Source organism: Bos javanicus, chromosome 28 (genome assembly GCF_032452875.1).
Source record: "Bos javanicus breed banteng chromosome 28, ARS-OSU_banteng_1.0, whole genome shotgun sequence".
NCBI lineage: Eukaryota > Metazoa > Chordata > Mammalia > Artiodactyla > Bovidae > Bos > Bos javanicus.
In genome coordinates this window covers 30488517-30503360 of record NC_083895.1, presented here as the reverse complement: position 1 = coordinate 30503360, position 14844 = coordinate 30488517, and the positions used below count along the sequence as shown (strand labels likewise).

Genomic DNA, 14844 nt, shown 5'->3' with positions numbered 1-14844 from the left:
TAGAAATAAAATAGGTATTTTTTATTCTAGCTAAAACACATGTGGCAATAAAGGTTATATCCATTCTTTGAACCCCTATTTTGAAAGGAAGTGATATATTCCATAATCTTAACAGTTTCATTATATTTAACCCCCAAACCCCACACAGGAATTGGTAAACTCTTTTCAGTGTTAGTTAGGTCTTACAGAAACCTCCCAAGTTTTATAATTACCAACTATTTTTCTTTATAAATGCAAAAAAGAAAAAAAAAATTCCAGTGTAAAACTTTGCAGTTTTTTTAATGGTGAACTTTAAAATAAATGATAGCTAGAGCTATGATGGAAAATGTAGTTTCCTTACCAACCCTAAGTGTCCATCCTTTAAGATTGGAAGTTTCATCGTTCATTAACTTTAACCATAGAATTATCACCAGTATCATCAAGTTGACAGGAGTGAAGGGGAGAGTTCACCAGAACACTCAATCGGGGTAAGTCATAACTAGTAGGATTGTTTTAAAAGACAATGAAGTGACTTTAGGATTCCTCAGAAAGCTAGATGGTAAATGCAGTAGTGAAAGAAGCAACCAACCATGTACTTTGGTAAATTTATAATAAAATGGTTACTACAGCATAAAAAGGGTTCCGTTGTAAGCAGTAAACACACACATATATAAAAATAATAGCTTATAGGTGTATGTGTGTTTATGTCATTGTAGCTGAGGAGAATCTGAATATCCTTATGTAGTCATATGATTGGTTATATGTAAATTCTATGCCAGGTTTCCACTTAAGTCCATACAAGGTAAAAAATGAACAAATGTGTAGGGCCCCATGAGCTAAACAACTGAATGACTAAATGCTTGCCATTAAGAATCTTAGTTTAATACCAAAATAGCACAACCACCACCACAGTCATTAAATACTTAAGTCACTTGAGAAGGAATAAAGAGAATTATGAAATGGAGATTTGCAGAGAAAACAGAGAAAAATAGTATCTTAACCAGTCCCTTCTCTTGGTGCACTTATTTCACTCTGGTTCAGTTCAGCTCAGTCATGTCTGACTCTCTGCGACCCCATGAATTGCAGCACTCCAGGCTGCCCTGTCCATCACCAACTCCCGGAGTTTACTCAAACTCATGTGCATCGAGTCTGTGATGCCATCCAACCATCTCATCCTCTGTCATCCCTTTCTCCTCCCGCCTTCAATCCTTCCCAGCATCAGGGTCTTTTCTCATGAGTCAGTTCTTCACATCAGGTGGCCAAAGTACTGGAGTTTCAGCTTCAGCATCAGTCCTTCCAATGAACACTCAGGACTGATCTCCTTTAGGATGGACTGGTTGGATCTCCTTGTGGTGCAAGGGCCTCTCAAGAGTCTGCTCCAACACCACAGTTCAAAAGCATCAATTCTTTGGCACTCAGCTTTCTTTACAGTCCAGCTCTCACATCCATACATGACTACTGGAAAAACCATAGCCTGGACTAGATGGACCTTTGTTGGCAAAGTAATGTCTTTGCTTTTTAATATGCTATCTAGCTTGGTCATAAATTTTCTTCCAAGGAGCAAGTGGCTTTTAATTTCATGGCTGCAGTCACCATCTGCAGTGATTTTGGAGCCCAGAACAATAGAGTCTGATACTGTTTCCCCGTGTATTTGCTGTGAAGTAATGGGACCAGATGCCATGATCTTAGTTTTCTGAATGTTGAGCTTTAAGCCAACTTTTTCACTCTCCTCTTTCACTTTCATCAAGAGGCTTTTGAGTTCCTCTTCACTTTCTGCCATAAGGGTGGTGTCATCTGCATCTCTGAGGTTATTGATATTTCTCCCGGCAATCTTGATTCCAGCTTGTGCTTCCTCCAGCCCAGCGTTTCTCATGATGTACTCTGCATATAAGTTAAATAAGCAGGGTGATAATATACAGCCTTGACGTACTCCTTTTCCGTTTTGGAACCAGTCTGTTGTTCATGTCCAGTCCTGACTGTTGTTTTCTGACCTGCATACAGGTTTCTCAAGAGGCAGGTCAGGTGGTCTCTTTCATAATTTTCCACAGTTTATTGTGATCCACACAGTCAAAGGCTTTGGCATAGTCAATAAAGCAGAAATGGATGTTTTTCTGGAGCTCTCTTGCTTTTTCGATGATCCTGCGGATGTTGGCAATTGAGCTCTGGTTCCTCTGCCTTTTCTAAAACCAGCTTGAACATCAGGAAGTTCACGGTTCACGTATTGCTGAAGCCTGGCTTGCAGAATTTTGAGCATTACTTCACTAGCGTGTGAGATGAGTGCAATTGTGCAGTAGTTTGAGCATTCTTTGGCATTGCCTTTCTTTGGGATTGGAATGAAAACTGACCTTTTCCAGTCCTGTGGCCACTGCTGAGTTTTCCAAATTGGCTGGCCTATTGAGTGCAGCACTTTCACAGCATCATCTCTCAGGATTTGAAATAGCTCGACTGGAATTCCATAACCACTACTGGCTTTGTTCGTAGCGATGCTTCCTTGACTTCACATTCCAGGATGTCTGGCTCTAGGTCAGTGATCACACCATTGTGATCATCTGGGTCATGAAGATCTTTTTTGTACAGTTCTTTTTATTCTTGGCACCCCTTCTTAATATCTTCTGCTTCTGTTAGGTCCATACCATTTTTGTCCTTTACTGAGCCCATCTTTGCATGAAATGTTCCTTTGGTATCTCTACTTTTCTTGAAGAGATCTCTAGTCTTTCCCATTCTGTTGTTTTCCTCTATTTCTTTGCACTGATCATTGAGGAAGGCTTTCTTATCTCTCCTTGCAATTTTTTGGAACTCTGCATTCAAATGGGTGTATCTTTCCTTTTCTCCTTTGCTTTTCACTTCTTTTACAGCTATTTGTAAGGCCTCCTCAGACAGCCATTTTGCTTTTTCGCATTTCTTTTTCTTGGGGATGGTCTTGATGCCTGTCTCCTGTACAATGTCACAAACCTCCATCCATCGTTCATTAGGCACTCTATCAGATCTAGTCCCTTAAATCTGTTTCCCGCTTCCACTGTATAACTGTAAGGGATTTGGTTTAAGTTATACCTGAATGGTTTAGTGGTTTTCCCTACTTTCTTCAATTTAAGTCTGAATTTGGCAGTAAGGAGTTCCTGATCTGAGCCACAGTCAGCTCCTGGTCTTTTTTTGCTGACTGTATAGAGCTGCTCCATCTTTAGCTGCAAAGAATATAATCAATCTGATTTTGGTGTTGGCCATCTGGTGATGTCCATGTGTAGAGTCTTCTCTTGTGTTGTTGGAAGATGGTGTTTTCTATGATCAGTTTGTTCTCTTGCCACAACTCTATTAGCCTTTGCCCTGCTTCATTCCATACTCCAAGGCCAAATTTGCCTGTTACTCCAGGTGTTTCTTGACTTCCTACTTTTGCATTCCAGTCCCCTATAATGAAAAGGACATCTTTTGGGGGTGTTAGTTCTAAAAGGACTTGTAGGTCTTCATCAGTTCAGTCGCTCAGTCATGTCCAACTCTTTGGGACCCCATGAATCGCAGCACGCCAGGCCTCCCTGTTCATCACCAACTCCCAGAGTTCAGTCAGACTCACGTCCATCGCGTCGGTGATGCCATCCATCCATCTCATCCTCTGTCGTCCCCTTCTCCTCCTGCCCCCAATCCCTCCCAGCATCAGAGTCTTTTCCAATGAGTCAACTCTTCGCATGAGGTGGCCAAAGTACTGGAGTTTCAGCTTTAGCATCATTCCTTCCAAAGAAATCCCAGGGCTGATCTCCTTCAGAATGGACTGGTTGGATCTCCTTGCAGTCCAAGGGACTCTCAAGAGTCTTCTCCAACACCACAGTTCAAAAGCATCAATTCCTTGGCGCTCAGCCTTCTTCACAGTCCAACTCTCACATCCATACATGACCACTGGAAAAACCATAGCCTTGACTAGACGGACCTTTGTTGGCAAAGTAATGTCTCTGCTTTTGAATATGCTATCTAGGTTGGTCATAACTTTCCTTCCAAGGAGTAAGCGTCTTTTAATTTCATGGCTGCAGTCACCATCTGCACTGATAAAAGTCTGACACTGTTTCCACTGTTTCCCCATCTATTTCCCATGAAGTGATGGGACCAGATGCCATGATCTTCGTTTTCTGAATGTTGAGCTTTAAGCCAACTTTTTCACTCTCCTCTTTCACTTTCATCAAGAGGCTTTTGAGTTCCTCTTCACTTTCTGCCATAAGGGTGGTGTCATCGCATATCTGAGGTTATTGATATTTCTCCCGGCAATCTTGACTCCAGCTTGTGTTTCTTCCAGTCCAGCGTTTCTCATGATGTACTCTGCATATAGAACCATTCAATTTCAGCTTCTTCAGCATTACTGGTCAGGATATAGACTTGAATTACCATGATATTGAATGACTTGCCTTGGAAACGAAGAGAGATGCTTCTGTTGTTTTTGAGATTGCATCCAGGTACTGCATTTTGGACTCTCTTGTTGACTATGGTGGCTACTCCATTTCTTCTAAGGGATTCTTGCCCACAGTAGTCGATACGATGGTCATCTGAGTCAAATGCACCCCTTCCAGTCCATTTTAGTTCTGTGATTCATAAAATGTCGATGTTCACTCTTGCCATCTCCTGTTTGACCACTTCCAATTTGCCTTGATTCGTGGACCTAACATTCCAGGTTCCTATTCAATGTTGCTCTTTACAGCATCAGACCTTGCTTCTGTCACCAGTCACATCCACAAATGTGGGGTGTTGTTTTTGCTTTGGCTCCGCCTCTTCTTTCTTTCTGGAGTTACTTCTCCACTGATCTCCAGTAGCATATTGGGCACCTAGCAACCTGGGGAGTTCATCTTTCAGTGTCCTATCTTTTTGCCTTTTCATACTGTTTTGGGGGTTCTCAAGGCAAGAATACTGAAGTGGTTTGCCATTCCTTTCTCCAGTGGACCACATTTCACTCTGGTAGAAGTGTATTATTTAGCAGGAATGGTACTGGATAACTTAGAGAAATAAGAATGAATTATCAGTACTAGAGAGTACCATTTGTTTAGTTCCAAGATTTATCAGAATGAAATAGATTTCATAGTCCAATTTTCTGATGTCCTTGGATATTATTCTACCACACTCATGAGTTTTGCAAAAGTAACTGTAGTGGAACAGTAAAGTTCTTGGGTGCCTGTTTTATTAACTTGTTTTTGAGGACTTTGAAGTTTCCTTTGTGTGTGAATGTAGCCTTCAGTTAAATATATATTTTGATGCAGGAAGACTAAGTTATAAAAAATTAATAGTCTTATCAAATGTAAAAGTTTATATTCTGCTTTTTGAAGCCTTGTTGAGTTCCTATTGCAGCACTATTCAGCTGAGATTAGTTGTACAAAAAAAGATAATCACAGGTAAAATGAGCTCTAAAATCTGAAAAGAAAACCCTTACATTTTTGTCATTTGGTTGTTCCAATTCCTACCAGATTTATTTGTAATACAGATCTGTTTTAGGCTAAGCACTTTAAAAGATTCAGAACAGAACATCTTAAAGAGAATATGTAGAGTGATGTGCACATTTCATGACTTTATTTAGAGAGATGAATTTTATCCTTAGTCAAGTCTACAAAGAGCCAAAATTATTATTTTAATACCTTCCTTAAAACCATAAATGCAATTAAGCTCCATTGCAATTTAGGTTTTATATGAGTTTGGATATATCAGGGGTTAAATCATACTATGTATAATAACCCTGTAGTTGGTAACTCATAGATGAAGAAATACTTAAATTTACCTATGTATTCTATTTTTTACTTTACATTTAAAAGGCAGAAAAGTTTAAGGCTCTGTAACATGAAACACTTTCTGATTTTTACCATGAAATGGAAAAAATTCCTTATTAAAAATAATGTGTTATCTTTCCACATTCCCTTACAACAACGTGAATCAGCCATAAGTATACATATATCTCTTCCCTTTCAAGCCTCCTTCCTGCCCGAAAACACCTGTTCCCGATATGCTCAAAGAGCTGAAGGAGAGCATGGACAAAGAACGAAGTCAGCAGGTAATATATGAACAAAATGAATATCAGTTTAAAAGAACCAATTCTGGAACTGAAAAATACACTAGAGGGATTCAACAGCAGGTTCCAGTAGGCAGAGGACTAAATCAGGCAACTTGAGGACAAGTCATTACAAATTATCAAGTCTGAGGAGCAGAAGGAGTACAGAAAAGTGAACAGAGCCAAAGGGACTTTACATGACACCATCAAACAGCCTAGTGTACAACATTATATGAATTCTTGAGGAAGAAGATTTCTGGGAGATAATTTGAAAAAATAATGGTCAGTAACTTCGCAAATTTGTAGTCATGTCAGTCAGTGAAAGTGAAAGTGAAGTCTCTCAGTCGTGTCCGACTTTGCGACCCCATGGACTGTAGCCTATCAGGCTCCTCCATCCATGGGATTTTCCAGGCAAGAGTGCGGGAGTGGATTGCCATTTCCTTCTCCAGGGGATCTTTCCGACCCAGGAATCGAACTGGGGTCTCCCGCATTGCGGGCAGACGCTTTACCGTCTGAGCCATGTCAGTCAGTAGTCTGACAAATTCCAGAAGCTTAAAGAATCCCAAGTAGGATAAACTCAAGAGAATGACCCTGAGATACACTAATCAAACTCTTGAAAGATGAGCAGCAAGAGAGGACTGAATTACTGTCCAAGGAATCCTGAATAAGATTATCAGTGGGTTTATTAGCAGAAACCTAGGACGTCAGAAGGCAGTGCTTTACATTTAAAGCACTGACAGTCAAGAACTATGTACATAGTAAATCTGTTCTACAAAAATAAGGGAGAAATTTAGACATTTGCAGATAGACGAAAGCTGAAGGAGTTCATTACCACTAGACCTGCCCTATAAGAAATGCTTCTAGTTGAAAGGGCTCTAGACATTGACTTGAAGCCATAAGAAGACATAAAAATCTATAATAAAGGTAAATGTATGGACAACAGAAAAAGCAACATTGTGATTTTGGTTTATATCTCTTTTCCTAGAGAATTTAGAAGACAAAATGGATAAAAATAAATCTGTTAATGGGTACAATATATAAAGTTATAATTTGTGACTTCACTAACAAATGGGAGTAGATCTATACAGGGGTAGAGTTTTCATTTGTAGTTACAGAAACTGTTATTAATTCAGATTATTATAACTTTAGGATGTTATATGTAGTCCACATGGTAACCACCAAGAAAATGTCTAAAGAACATATGCAAATAGAAATGAAAAGTAATCAAAATGTGTCATTACCAAGAAAAGGCAGTAGTAGAGGAAAGGAGAGGGGAAAGCTCTTAAGATACAAAGAAAAGAATAGCAAAAGTAGTTTTGCCATCCCTAGCAAGGAAGGTTCACACATTGCTGGTGGGAATGTAAAATCGTTCAATCACTGTACATTCCTCTTTTGAGTATGTTTCCAAAAGTAATGAAAGTAGATGCTCAAAGAGAGATTTATTTGTACAGTCACTTTAATAGCAGCTATATTTACAATAGCCAAAACACAAGCAATCCAAGGGTCCATCAATAGACAGATGGATACGTCAAAGATAAAGAGGACAGTTTTTAAAATAAAAATAAGTAAAAAGAAAACGACACTGAAAATAAGCAAAGAAGATCTAACAGAGATAATGAGAATCCCTAAATAACAAAACCAAGTAAAGAGAATCAAAAAACTTTATGTAGTGTGAGTGCCTGACAAGAAGCTGTTAATTGCTGACACATCCATTTCAAAGGCATCCATCTTAAACATACCGTCAGCTGTATGACACAGCTACCAGCAAAACAAATAGATAAGCAATCAGGCTGTTTCACCCCTGGAATTCCCCTTTTATTAATAGAAAGTCTTGTGTCCTAGACCAGCTGTCCCCAACCTTTTTGGCACCAGAGACTGGTTTTGTGGAAGATTATATTTTCCCGTAGACCTGGGGCAGGGGGATGGTTTGAGGATAATTCAAGAACATTACATTTATTGTATACTTTATTTCTATTATCATTACACTGTGATATATAATGAAATAATTCTACAAGTCAGCATAATGCAGAATCAGCAGGAACCCTGAGCTTGTTTTGCTGCAACTAGGTGACCCTATCTAAGGGTGATGCATGATGGGAGTGGCAGATGAAGCTTCACTCTCATTCACCTCTCACCTGCTATAGTGCAGCCTAGTTCCTAACAGGTGGCTGGGGACCTCTTTCCTAGATAAATGACAATTCTACCATATCTGTTTTCCCCTTCCCATGCCCTGGTCCCACTTATACTTGAAATTTGCCAATACTGAGGCAGGCACAAAATCTCAGGCACCCTATCCTGGGAACTTAATAAAGGCAGAATCCTCCAGATTTGTGCTCCCCCCTACTCTACCCATGACCAACTCTGTGGCCCTGGATAGTGCTGTACCCTGTAGGATCTTTGAGTAATGTTGTTCTTTAAAGTTCCCTGATGGTTTTTGCTGAGGTGCTCCCTGCAGTCATAGTTAAGAACCACAGGGCTGTTCCAGCCACGACATTGACTCTGGTCCAGGAAATGTCTGGGGGCTCTCCACAAGTAACAGGGACCCAGGCAAGTGTCTCAGGCATTCCTCTCCAGCATTATCACTATGAGTAGGCTGAGATGGACACAACACTTGCCTAAAAATGTTTAAAACTATATATATTGAAAGAGCAGGGACTTGTGCGCCAGAGAATAACAACTCAGAATAACCAACATCAATATGTACGTGTAAAATTACCAGATTTTAAAGAGGGAAAAAATTCCTTTGAGCATTTTGGCAAAAAGACCACATTACTTATAAAGGAGAGAGAATTAGATCATTATTAGGTGTTGACAGCAACACCTTATCCTAGAAGAAAACGGATATAAAATATATTTAAGATAGTCAAGGAAAGAAAATGTGAACAAAAGGTTTTATATACAGCATAACTAACCTTTAAGTATAAAGGCACAGACAAATCTATCAACATGCAGGAACTCAGAAAATATTGTTCCTATGACACCTTCCCAAGAAATCTAGAGAATGAACTGATACCAGAATGGAAAGCATGAAACAGATATGAAAGATGATGAAAATACTATCAAACCCATAGGACAGAGCAGCAGCTACAGAAAAAATTAACTTTTATAGTATAAAATAAAGATTTAAAATTAGTGTACTTATGGTGTAGCTACTCTGGAAAACAGTGTAAAGTTTCTTCAAAATGTTAAAAACAGAACTATGATCCAGCAGTTCCACTTCTGGCTTTTTATCAGCAGAAGTGAAAGCACTAACTTGAAAATATACATGCACCCCATGTTCTTTGCAACACTGAACATGGAAGCAACCTAAGTGTCCATCAGTGAATGAATGGAAAGAAAATGTGATACATACACACAATAGAATATTAATCATCCATAAAAAAGAAGTTTTGTCATTTGTGACACCATGAATGGACCTTGAAGATTATCATGCCAAGTGAAATAAGTTGGACAGAGAAAGATAACTATTGAGTATGATATGATCTTACTTGTACATGGAATCTAAAAAGACAAAATGGTAACAAAAACCTAAACATGCAGATACAGAGAAAAGATTTAGTGGTTTCCAAAGGTAAAGGGTTAGGGTAAAGGGCAAAAAGGTGAAGGTGATCAAGAAGTACAACTTCCAGTTATAAAATAAATGTCAGGTCTAGCTGCCATCTTGCATCCCCACATGCATGCGCCTGATCTCAGCTGGTCTGCCCAAGACCACCTGAGCACCAAACCTAGTCCCCAGCGCAGCCCCATTTCCGCTCCAGCAAGATGAAAGAAACCATCACGAACCAGGAGAAAGTTGCCCACACAAGTGGGTGGGAAAGGAACTGCTTGCAGAAAGAAGAAGGTGGTTCATAGAACAACCACGGCAGATGACAAAAAACTTCAGTTCTCTTTAAAGAAGTTAGGGTTAGACAATATCCCTGGTATTGAAGAGGCGAGTAGGTTCACAAATCAAGGAACACTGATCCACTTTAACAACGCTAAAGTTCAGGCATCTCTGGCAGCAAACACTTCCACCATTACAGGCAATGCTGAGACACAGCAGCTGACAGAAATGCTACCTAGCATCTTAAACCAGCTTGGTGTGGATAGTATGACTGGTTTGAGGAGACTCGTCAAGCTCTGCCCAATCTGTGTACGGAGGAGCACCACTTGCCAGAGAAGAAAATGATGAAGGTACAGATCTAGTGGGTAATTTTGATGAGACTTCCAAGAATGCCGCAAACTGAATTGAGTCAACTTCTGAAGAAGATGAAGAAGTTACTGGGAGCTGCTATTTTATATTATGACTGCTTTTAAAATTTTGTTTATGGATCTGATAAAATCTAGATCTCTAGTGTCTTTAAGCCAGCCACTGGACACTGCAGCTCTTTTCAGTTTTTGTTTATATACAATTCATTCTTTGCAGCTAATTAAGATGAAAAGCCTAAGAATAAAGTTTGAAATAAAGATTAATAAAGTTCTTTGCTTAATAAAAAAAGTCACAAGGAAAAAATGTAACTATGTGTGGTGATGGATGTTCGTGATTATTGTGATGATCATTCTGTAATATAAATACTGAAGCATTCTATTATACACCTGAAACTAACACAATATTATGTGAAGTATAATTCAAAAAAAAATGAACACTCCCAAATGTCAGTGGTGCAAAGGTTGAGAAACCCTGATTTCAGTCATTTGATTTAAAATAGCTGAAATAAATAAACTAATTGTGGTGAAGTGCTTGTTTGAAGAAGCACTGCCTTTAAAGTTTTCAGGTTGTATTATAGTTGAGCCTGATAGATATATTGATCAGATACGTTCTTCATCCTATTCATTTTTTCTTGGAACATTAAAGGGCATTATAAAAACCATAATAATCTGGTTTCCACCTTAAGCTGGAAAACTATACAATAGAGAATATTAGCAATAAAAATAAATGAAGTAGTGATACAGGCTACAAGGTAGGTGAACCTTAAAATATACTAAGCAAAAGAAATTAATCACTAGGGGCTGTATATTGGTAATACAATGCCATGTATTTGAAATGCCTAGAATCAGTCAGTCAGTCAGTCACTCAGTTCAATCGCTCAGTCGTGTCCGACTCTTTGTGACCCCATGAATCGCAGCATGCCAGGTGTCCCTGTCCATCACCAACTCCCGGAGTTCACTCAGACTCACGTCCATCGAGTCAGTGATGCCATCCAGCCATCTCATCCTCTGTTGTCCCCTTCTCCTCCTGCCCCCAATCCCTCCCAGCATCAGAGTCTTTTCCAATGAGTCAACTCTTAGCAGGAGGTGGCCAAAGTACTGGAGTTTCAGCTTCAGCATCATTCCCTCCAAAGAAATCCCAGGGCTGATCTCCTTCAGAATGGACTGGGTGGATCTCCTTGCAGTCCAAGGGACTCTCAAGAGTCTTCTCCAACACCATAGTTCAAAAGCATCAATTCTTCGGCGCTCAGCCTTCTTCACAGTCCAACTCTCACATCCATACATGACCACTGGAAAAACCATAGCCTTGACTAGACGGACCTTTGTTGGCAAAGTCATGTCTCTGCTTTTGAATATGCTATCTAGGTTGGTCATAACTTTCCTTCCAAGGAGTAAGCGTCTTTTAATTTCATGGCTGCAGTCACTGTCTGCAGTGACTTTGGAGCCCCCAAAAATAAAGTCTGACACTGTTTCCACTGTTTCCCCATTTATTTTCCATGAAGTGATGGGACCAGATGCCATGATCTTCGTTTTCTGAATGTTGAGCTTTAAGCCAACTTTTTCACTTTCCTCTTTCACCTTCATCAAGAGGCTTTTCAGTTGCTCAGTTGCGTCCAACTCTTTGCAACCCCATGGACTGCAGCACTCCAGGCTTCCCTGTCCATCACCAACTCCTGGAGTTTACTCAAACTCATGTTCATTGAGTTGGTGATGCCATCCAACCATCTCATCCTCTGTCATCCCCTTTTCCTCCCGCCTTCAATCGTTCCCAGCATCAGGATCTTTTCCAATGAGTCAGTTCTTTGCATAAGGTGGCCAAAGTATTGGAGTTTCAGCTTCAGCATCAGTCCTCCCAATAAATATTCAGGACTGATTTCGTTTAGGATTTGACTGGTTGGATCTCCTTGCAGTTCAAGGGACTCTCAAGAGTTTTCTCTAACACCACAGTTCAAAAGCATCAGAATAGAAAAATCTAAACAGAAAGAGGATTAATGGTTTCCTGGGGATGGGGGTATTAGAGAGTGATGGTATTAGATTTCTTTTTGGATTAATGAAAGTATTCCCAAGTTGATTGTGATGATGAATACACAATTCTTTGAATATATTAAGTCATCAAGTAGTACATTTTAAGCTATAGAATTGTATGATATATGAATTCTGTTTTAGTAGAAGTGGTGTTTTCTTTTTTTTTCTGTTTAAGGCAAGAAAGGAAGAACAAACCAAAAGGAAGCAGAAGAAAACTAAGAGCAGAAATAAATGATATAAAAACAGGCAAATCATAGAGAAATTCAGTAAAGCCAAAAAATATTTTCTTGAATTGAAAATTCCTTAGCTAGACTGATAGAGTCAAGAGAAAAGAAACAAATTGCCAATATCAAGCATCAAAAAAGGGATATTAACAACAGTTTTTATAAGTATGTTAAGGATAATGGAATATTATGAACATTTTTATGTCAATAAATTAGACAATTCATGTGAAATTGACAAATTTCTTAGAGACAAATTATCAAAATTTCCTCAAGAAGAAATATCCTGGACAACCCCATATCAAGTTAAAAAACTGAATTAATAATTAGAACCATTACTACACTATCCCAAGAAATAAAAATGGTTCAATATTTTAAAAATCTGATGGCCAAAAAGCAGATGGAAAGATGTTCAACATCACTAATTATCAGAGAAATGCAAATCAAAACTACAATGAGGTATCGCCTCACACTGGTCAGAATGGCCATCATCAAAAGATCTACAAACAATAAGTGCTGGCGAGGGCATGGAGGAAAGAGAACTCTCCCACACTGTAGAGGGAATGTAAACTGGTATAACCATTACTGAGAACAGTATGGGTGTTCCTTAAAAAGTTAAAACCATAACTACCATATGATCCAGCTAGCCCACTCCAGGACATAGATCCAGAGAAACCACAGCTAAAAGATACACACACCCCAATAATCACTGCAGCACGTTCACAGTAGTCAAGACAAGGAAGAGACCTAAATGTCCACTGACAGAGGAATGAATAAAGAAGATGTGGAACATATATACAATGGAATATTACTGACCTATTAAAAAGAACGAAGTAAGGCCATTTGCAACAATATGGATAAACAGAGATTATCATATTAAGTGAAGTCAGGCAGAGAAAGATGATTTCACTCAAAGGTGGAATCTAGTTCTTTAAAAATGGTATAAATGAACTTATTTATAAAATAGAAGCAGGCTCACAGATTAAAAAAAAAAACAACTTAGGAACTCCTTATTGCAAAATTCAGACTTAAACTGAAGAAAGTAGGGAAACCATTCAGCCATTCAGGTATGACCTAAATCAAATCCCTTATGATTATACAGTGTAAGGGACGAATAGATGCAAGGGATTAGATCTAATAGAATCCCTGAAGAACAATGGAGAGTTTCATAACATTGTACAGGAGGCAGTGACCAAAACCATACCCAAGAAGAAGAAATGCAAGAAGACAAAATGGTTGTCTGAGAAGGCCTTACAAATAGCTGAGAAAAGAAGGGAAGTGAAAGGCAAAGGAGGAAAGGAAAGGTATACCCATCTGAATGCAGAGTTCCAAAGAACAGCAAGGAGAGATAAGAAAGCCTTCTTAAGTGAGCAATGAAAAGAAACAGAGGAAAACAACAGAATGGGAAAGACTAGACATCTCTTCAAAAAAATTAGAGATACCAAGGGAACATTTATGCAAAGATGGGCACAATAAAGGACAGAAATGGTATGGACCTCACAGAAGCATACGAGATTAAGAAGAGGCAGCAGAATATACAGAAAAACAGTACAAAAAAAGATCTTAATAACCCAAATAACCATGATGGTGTGGTCACTATAGATATCCTGGGGTGCAAAGTCAAGTGGGCCTGAGGAAGCATCACTACAAACAAAGCTAGTGGAGGTGATGGAATTCCAGCTGAGCTATTTCAAATCCTAAAAGACAATGTGAAAGTGCTGCACTCAGTATGCCAGCAAATTTGGAAAACTCAGCAGTGGCCACAGGACTGGAAAAGGTCAGTTTTCATTCCAATCCCAAAGGCAATGCCAAAGAACGTTCAAACTATAGCACAATTGCGCTCATTTCACATGCTAGCAAGGTAATACTCAAAATCCTTCAAGCTAGGCCTCAACAGTACATGAACCAAGAACTTCCAGATGTACAAGCTGAATTTAGAAAAGGCAGAGGCACCAGAGATCAAATTGCCAACATCCACTGAATCATAGAAAAAGCAAGAGATTCCAGAAAAACATCTGCTTCATTGACTATGTTAAAGTCTTTAACTATGTGGATCACAACAAACTGTGGGAACATTTTTGAGAGATGGGAATACCAGACCACCTTACCTGCCTCCTAAGAAACCTGTATGCAGGTCAAGAAGCAACAGTCAACTGGACATAGATCAACAGAATGGTTCATAATTGGGACAGGAGTACCTCAAGGCTATATATAGTCACCCTGCTTATTTAACTTATATGCAGAGTACATCATACAAAATGCTGGGCTGGATGAATCCCAAGTTGGAATCAAGATTGCCGGGAGAAATATCAACAACTTCAGATATGCAGATGATACCACTTTAATGGCAGAAAGCGAAGAGGAACTAAAGAACGTCTTGATGAAGGTGAAAGAGGACAGTGAAAAAGTTGGCTTAAAACTCAA

At 39.1% G+C, this 14844-nt stretch overlaps 1 pseudogene; it reads left to right on the top strand.

Annotated features, from left to right (window-relative positions):
- Positions 1 to 226: 226 nt before the first annotated feature.
- On the top strand, positions 227 to 11026 carry LOC133240466 (transcription factor BTF3-like; annotated as a pseudogene).
- Positions 11027 to 14844: the final 3818 nt, after the last annotated feature.